The sequence below is a fragment of the Poecilia reticulata genome, chromosome 6 (assembly GCF_904066995.2).
Source record: "Poecilia reticulata chromosome 6, P_reticulata-male-v2, whole genome shotgun sequence".
NCBI lineage: Eukaryota > Metazoa > Chordata > Actinopteri > Cyprinodontiformes > Poeciliidae > Poecilia > Poecilia reticulata.
In genome coordinates, this window is record NC_088835.1 from 16,436,940 (window position 1) to 16,445,218 (window position 8,279).

Here is an 8,279-nt window from a genome sequence, read left to right on the forward strand (position 1 = left end):
CGAAAATGTCAGCTGATATTTATAACTGCAGTGTTTTGTGTTTTGTTTGAAGCTGCTGGTCCTCAGCTGCTAAAGTGCCATGATGGCAGAAAGGGCTGGAGGACAACAGAAAGCTCTGTTCTGGTAACTGCTGCGCTCTGTTGTCCCACTGAGGTGGAAAATTTGCTTTCAGCGCCCTTTAACCCTTGAAACCAGGGACTCTTTCGCTCTCGCTCTATGTCCTCATTTTCTATTTACAGCGATGTGAAAAAACTATGTAGCCACTTACGTATTTGTTCTGTTTTTCAATATCTGACGCACATAAATGTTTCATGTCATCAAACTAAAATTGAGACAGAGATTAACTGAATAAATGCAAAATCCGGTTTTGGTAAACCACATCAACAAGACTGTAAAGAAAATAAATAAATCACTTAAACTGAACTTTGTGAAACAGTCTAAAAGCAACATCTTGTGCCCAGAGTGAAAGACATTTAAGAACAGAAACATTAACAACAACAAAAACTTTACACAACTGTGTTGTTACCTGAAGCTGTTAATTTTTCAAAACCGCTTTAATGGGGCTTAAATGAAACAATTCTGCAGGGAACTGAGTGGGCCAAAATTACTTGTAAGAGTTATTGGCAATAATCTCAAAGTCTTGACCACAGCAGTTCCCACCATGAATGGTGCACCCAGTTATGAGGATCGGAGGTAATTAGTTTTTCAGATAGGATCTGGTTCGCTTGGCTGACTCTTTTCTTTATTCAATGAAACCATCGTTCAAAAGCTAAGTTTTGTATTTATCCAGCTTGTCTTTGTATGTCTGCACAACCTGTAAAAGTACCAAATAGATTTTTTTTTCCAACATCTAAGCCACTCCTGCCCCTTCCCCCTTTGACTCTTTTGCCTTTCAGGTGCAGATTAAGTCATGTAATCAAAGAACTCCAGTCTTAGTGGTTCACAGAGGTTTCTTTGTGAGGACCTCTTTGTGAAACACACTATCATCATGTGAACTCATTGAAACACATAATAAACGTGTGTTTAATGCAACAATCTCATTCTCAAGTGAACTAAAAGGTTTGCCTCTTAAACTCTGACACAACACTCTTTCATGCTGTTCCCCCTGGGCAGCAGTCTCCAGGTTCTGTATTCAAGGTTTCACTTCACTTCCACTTTATTCTTCACCACCGAGGAACCGGAAAGCACCAGTGACGCCTGTTGGTGCTTAATTGATTTGAACTGGCAAGCTTACTTGACCGGTCTCTGGTGGGTCCTTAGAATTGGTGGGCGCAGTGGGAACCAGGACCAGTGATGTAAGGAGTAACTTTGCTCTCTCAGATTGACAGCTAAATACCAGAACACACTCACTCTTAGGGAACAGAAGGCCTCTTTTGAAAGCAAAGGCTTTTAAAGACGCCGTCAAGCACAACAGAATCCATCAATTTACACGTACACCGAGAACACAGCACATCAGAACAACATCAGCCCTGAACTCTGAAGTTGAGGGAGTAAATGGGCTGAATTCAACTCAGCTGTTGGGTCACTTGATGACACTAGAAAAGTTCCTATAATAATAGAAAGTAAAACTATATTAAGGGCTGCAGTTCTTGCAAAAACCAGAATAATAATAATAATTTTAAAAAAAAACACATAAAAAGGTCTTTCTGACTTTAATGGCAGAGTGAACAAAGCCTGATTGCTGCATTGGTTTTCTATGCAGGCTTACATGTTTCTACTTTATCAATCTTGCATCTAATCTGATATAGAAAATGCTGTTGGACAAGAACTGGAAAGGCAGCAGCCGTCAATACACAGCATTAATCTGCTACTGAAGACAGAAATGGAACACTGACATCTAGCGTCCATTTAATTAATTACCAAGTACCAGTAAAATAAATTAATGATTATAATCATGACAATGATCAAAATTATCACTATGATAATCATAATCATAATAACACCTCATTCTATCATAAAGAAGCTCAAAGTGACTGAAACCTTGGTAGTTTTCTGGACCATTGTTGCATTTCAACTAGATTTAATGGACTTAAAAAAATAACCAGAACATAAATTGACCACAAAGAATGTCATGGTATGGAGCAAGTACTTTCTCATTTACCTGGAACATTTAGAAGAAATGTCGTAGAGTGGTCACTAAGTGTTTCAAATTTTTAGAACCCTTTCAGTATTACATTTAGACATGCTAGTTTAGAAGTGGCAACAGCTCATATTTTCTGTTCACTTAAAACCCAAATCATGAACGTCTGTGAAGGGGGGAAAAAAGAAGTAACTCCTACATTTAAAGTAATGTTATAAACATCAAGTTATGTTCTAAAGCTCTAATAAAAACAAACACAATCTCAGTGGATCATTCACAATATTTTATGAACAAAGGGGCTTCAGCATGAATGTGGTTTATGTTCCCTCTGGACACATCACTCGTGTTTTATTTATTCAATATGTGAATGTTACTAAATTCCTTTGATTCTGAAGTGATTATAGTTCAGTTTTGCATTGTAAACACCATGACATTACCATGAGTTTATGGCTATAAACACTGGGTTTCAATCCTAACAAGATTGAAAGCCAGTCTCGTTAGACTTGGAGCAATCTCATGTTGCTCCAGTAAATGGGAGAATACTAAAAGTCTGCATTTGGTGAAATCCCTTTTAAATTACTTACAATTACACTTTTACACAGGATTTGTAACGACTCTATATAAGTTCTAAATGGTTACTGTGACAGAATGACATGTCTTATCTTATCTTAATGGGTATATTTTTGCAAGATGAGCCTCTCTCCCACATTCCTTACTACTGACTTTATCTTTCATCCCTGCCTCCTTCATTCCCTTTTTCTACCTCCTTCATCACTCATTTTGATGTTTGTCATTTATACCCTTCATAAAATGAAGTTCATAAAATGAAAGATATAATCCCCACCTCATTCATCCCTCCTTTCTTCATCAATCATCCCACAGCCCTACCCCATTTATTGCTCAACTCTGCCTCCTTCATCCTTGAGATATTTTTCCTCATTCTTATCCCCTTTATTCCTTTTACCTTCGTCCCTTTACTCCTTATCCTTATTTTGTCTCATCCCTCTTCATCTCAAAGTTCCCTAGAAAACTCATCGATCTTTACCAATTCGCCAAGCATAGCATTGTAAAATTTTTCAGTTTTCTTTTTCTTAGCAAAATATTCTTGTTTTTCATCTGTCCATCTGTAAAACAAAAAACAAGTATTTTTTTTCTAATTTCTTCTATAAAGTAAACTATTAAAGTGTAGTAAATGTACATTTACTAAAGATCACTTAGCTCTGAGAGGTGATCCCAGATGCTATCTTGAGTGAAATAAAAACATTCAGTGATCATGACGCTGAATGAAAATTGAATCAGGTTTAAAAGAGACACATTGAGGTCAACTTTAAGGTGTGAATAACATTTCATTGTAATCCCTTAAAGAGTTAATGAGACTTTCTTTCAAACTACAAATGCCAACCTTACCGTGGCATTTGAAGAAAGGTCAGAAGAAAGTTGAGGTTATTAGGAGTCTGCTGCTGCACGGCATAGACTTGTTCAACACATATTATGGGAACAAATCAGCCAAAGCCAAAACCTCTTCACACGATTTTTTGTAAAATGGTGGAGAAACAGTTTCAACCACTGAAAGGCGAAGTATACAAAAACATGTTTGGATGTTTTAATTCACAACTAGTCTATGCGGTTCTGAATTCGAAATATGTGACTGGGAATCTTAAAAACAGGAGATATTTACAATTTGCAGAGTACACACAGGGCCTGCACTTATTTTGCTGAATTGCCCAAAACACAAAAATGAATCACCTTTGACCTGTTGTAACGGCAACATTTTCATGCGATCTCACAAGTTATTGCTTTACATTTTGGAAGGAAGGTTGAACATGTTAGATTTAATGTTTATTCTCTAATTGTACACCATCTTTCTTCTCCTTTAATGCAAAAAAAAAAGGAATCTGTAATGGGATAAATGTTTTTCACAACGCTGTACTCTGGAAAAGAAAGGTGTTTTGCTCTTTTCACGTTCCCTCACCTACATGTGCGCATTCTCCAAAGAACTGGTGAATTTGACGGAAATCCCTGAATAAAATTAGACATGTATTAGAAACAAAAATAAATTCAAACAGCAATCTGTCCTTCCAGGGAATATAACTTAAATTAAAAAAGAATTATATACATCTTTAAAAACAAACTGTTCTCCTTTGAGTTCCTATGTATAAGGAAGATGATTGTTTTGAGCTCATGCTTGAAAGAAAGTTTTTTTTTTTTTAGAACATCTATAATTAACACAATCTGAATTAATATGCCTCCCCTGTTTCTGGAACCCAGAGAGCACATGTCCTTGTGATAATGTTTACATGCCTTAAAGTTGCACCTTGGGCAACCAAACATCTTGTTAGGCAGAGCTGCAATAAATGAGTTTGTTGTGAGGAGGGATTTGCTGGGATTACTTTCAACTCGGCACCAGGAGGGGGAAATCATCATGCAAATTTAATTTGGATGAGAAGGACTATGGCGGTTAATGTGTTTAATGTTGCTGAGGGGGAACAGAGCTTCTTAGTCTCTGGGGAGGAGGCAGAAGTATGAGCCTCACCAAAATAGCCTTTTTTTTACATGAAATGACAACGTAAACAAAAATTCACAAAAGTTTTTATAATGGTAAAAAAAAATCTGTGAAACTTTCCCCCCCCCCGTATTTTATGTAAAGCAGCACAATAATGTGAAGAATAGCAAGTGCTCAAGTTACGGTAACAAAACTACACCCTTTTCTGATTCCAGTTTTATACATCAGGACCTGATATGAAAATATAATCTGTTCCTCAAGTCGTAAAATTTGACGATGCCAAAATGGAAAAGCAGTTTATAAAAAAATCTTGTAAATTTTTGTTGCTTTAAGAGGGAAGGAATCAGTAGTCGCTGATGAAACACACCCGACTGATTACCAAAAAATGTGACCACCTCTAAAAAAAAACAAAATCAGTTGGCCGATCTTGAGCAAGTTGGTGAAATCAGCCATGATTTTAGCTAAGCACTTACCACTGCTCATTAATCTGGTAAGGGTTTATAATCCATTACTCCAAGTAGTTACCAGCCTTCCCAGGAGTGACTATCCTATCAAAAAGGTCAGACTGTGCAAAGAACCGAGCTCCATCTTAGTCTCTACAGGCCACAGTTAAATGTCAAAGTTCACTACCGTACACTTAGAAAATGAATGAATAATGTTGGCTTGGAAGAGTTGTTAGGAAAAAAGCTCTTTTCTCTTCAAGGAATATCGGAGCACTATCTGGTAGCTTTGCAAGGCTGCATCTGAATCTACACCTCACAACACCTGCCAAACGTGACGACAGAGGGCTGATGAAATGGTTTTCTTTTGGAGCCGTAGGCCCTGAGCACCGTACCGTCACTGTGTTGACCTCATTGTGGGTCAACACAGTGACGGTACGACTAAAGTCGGGTCACCCCAAAGTAAAGAAGGATGTTAGACATATGTTGACCTGTGGAACATGTGGTTTATTAATAATAATTTTAAAAAGTGACCTACAATTAATCACAAATTAAAAATTCATAAGTCATCTTGGAGCAAATAAACATAAGAGAACTTAAAGCAACCAAAATTAGTCTCAAGGGAACTCAGCTATGTTGACCAGGTTGACATAGAAAAGAAAATGACATAAAATTCCATTTAAATTATACTTTTACATGGTAAGAAAATATACTTTACACAACAAGAAAGAAAGAAATCTATGTTCTAACAAATCACTACAGGGAGAAAACCAGACATAGCAGTAGTGGCAATTGTGACGGCAAAAGAAAAGGCAAATGGTCGAATGACTCTAAATTATGTGAAATTATTTCTAGAGCATGAGGTGCCATTATTCAATCATTCCAGAATATCAGTGAAAATAGTTCATAGAGTTACATTTGAAATCTGAAATGTGTTTTTGATCTGTATGACTGTTTTATATGAGGATATTACATGCACAAAGCTGTGCAATCTGATTTGTGAATGAAAAACAAACAAGGGGAAAGTCCAGCGTGATTTACATTGTTAAAAATAGACAGAGAGGAGTCAAGTAATTTTTCCCTGATGCAGTTGTATCCTCACCCAGAGATTCTTTTTTGATTTCAAGATGTGCTCAAGATGACATTGGCATCTGTTTTTGCAGTAATGCTCTCAGTTGGTTTCAGCATATCCACCATTCAGTAGAAGTTCAAAAGTTCAGAAAAATGTAGGTTTTAAATAGTCCATAAAACAGGGATATTTTCATCTTTACGTCGCCTGACGTCACCGTTACTCTCTTACCATCCTGTTTACCATCCTGTTTAACTTTTCCGTCTTGCTCCTTTTTTTCCCTCTCATCTATTTTGAGCTGTTGTTCTTTATCGCATCACAAACTTTCTCTTCGCCGTGTGATCCTGTGACATGTAAACAAACCATATGTGGCCGTCCCAGTTTTATTTTAACTTTATTTTTCATCTCTTTTAGCTTTTTGACAAGGCGTCTGAAGTCAGTGCAGCAGAAACCCAGCATGGATCCTCTCATTGTCCTTGTTGACAGCTCCAGCCGGGATCTTTAACATCTCTTTCCCTGCAGGGGGTTCATTCTCTTCCTTCTTTTCCAAACTGTTGCAAACAGAGCTAAACCTTAGATGGGAGAAGAGGTGTCCGTGTGTGTTTGAAGGCGTGTATGTATGACTGACGATGCACGTATATGAAGAAGCAGCTTCCGTAGCATCTTCTGTCCCTGTGGGAACATTGGCATAGGTTGCAGCTCTATGGATGCCGTCCTACTGATGTTTCTGGATGCACGAAAGAAAATAGGGACATGGACTGGATTATCATGAGTCTCATCACACTTTTGACAGGTACTGGGAATCTCATTGCTGGTATGAGTCAACAAACTTGTGTTCCTGTGGTTTTTGTAGCATCTTTTTTTTTTTCCCGGTTTGTTTCTAAATTTGGTAACAAGAAGAAGCATCTCTTTGATGTACTCTATGAACACAGAACTCACACTGAGCAAAAAGCTTCTTAATACTTCTCAGTGTTTAGTTGAATTTTAAACAATTGTTGTGCTCTATGTGATAACAGACTCACAAAAAATGTTCACAAAGCTGTAGGCTTCCATAGAAGCCTTTTCTTCCAAAGAAAACATTAAAGTCTGGTTAAAAACTCCCAGACTGTTTTTAGTGAATTTAGAAAATAACCTTGTGTGTGAATCAAAAGATGCTCCACTCAGTGAAACATGGTGGTGGTAGCGTCATGCTCTGGGTTTTTGTTGAAATGGAAGAAATTGTGAACAGTCAATACTAGGAAGTTTCCCCTCAAACCTTCAGGCCACAGTGAATCAAGCTTCTGACAAGACGCCTTGAATGTTGAAATTGAATCAAAATGTGTTTCCATATAGTTTGAAACCCAATTTGTTTGCGCTTCAGTTAAATTTTTGTACAGGACAGGCTACATTGAAAGTGTAAAAGGATTTATCCTGATGTAATCTCTTTCACAAGAAAACCTGGAGATGTGAGGACTCTATGAAGAACCACTGTATCTGCAATACAGATAAGTCAAAGGTGGCTTCTTTGCAAGTAAATATATTTTCCAAAACCTAATTTAGTTTGAGAGAAAGTAGCAGGTTGAAAAATCACAAACTGAGTAAAGAAATAAAAACTCCTCCTCACTTACTCTTCCTGTGACACTTTAACCCTGGTTGTCATTACGATGACGTTAGTTTTGAATTTCCTACAGCAATTCTTAATCCCAGCAGTAGGGGGCAGTGGCGTGGTGAGAACCCCTGTTTACGTTAAGTATTGAAATTTACCAGTCACCCTTACCAGGAAAAAAGAGATGGCAAAAGGAGATGCATATTATGTCAGCACCCACAAGTTAATTGCTTTATAATAGCAATTTAAACTTCGCTTAGGTTCCCCTGTTGGTAGAGAGAAAATCCACTCCAGGCTGATTATAGATAAAAAAGGATAAGAGGATGTTTTTAATTTCTACTTTACACGTTGATTTATTCGTGTCATCTCTGCAGAACCTTTGCAGAAATGCTTTCGACACTTTGTCATATCAAAGTAAAGCCCTTCTGTTGTCACAATCATATTCACATCTCTTTATCATCATGCAGAGATTAGGCTTTAGCTCTGTTCAAAAACATAAACAGCAGAGCGTAATGTTACACGTATGCTATTTATTTTTTGTGCTGTAAGCACTCAAGTTACTCTCAGTCAACGGAACATGGCTCTAACAAGAGTCATCGCTG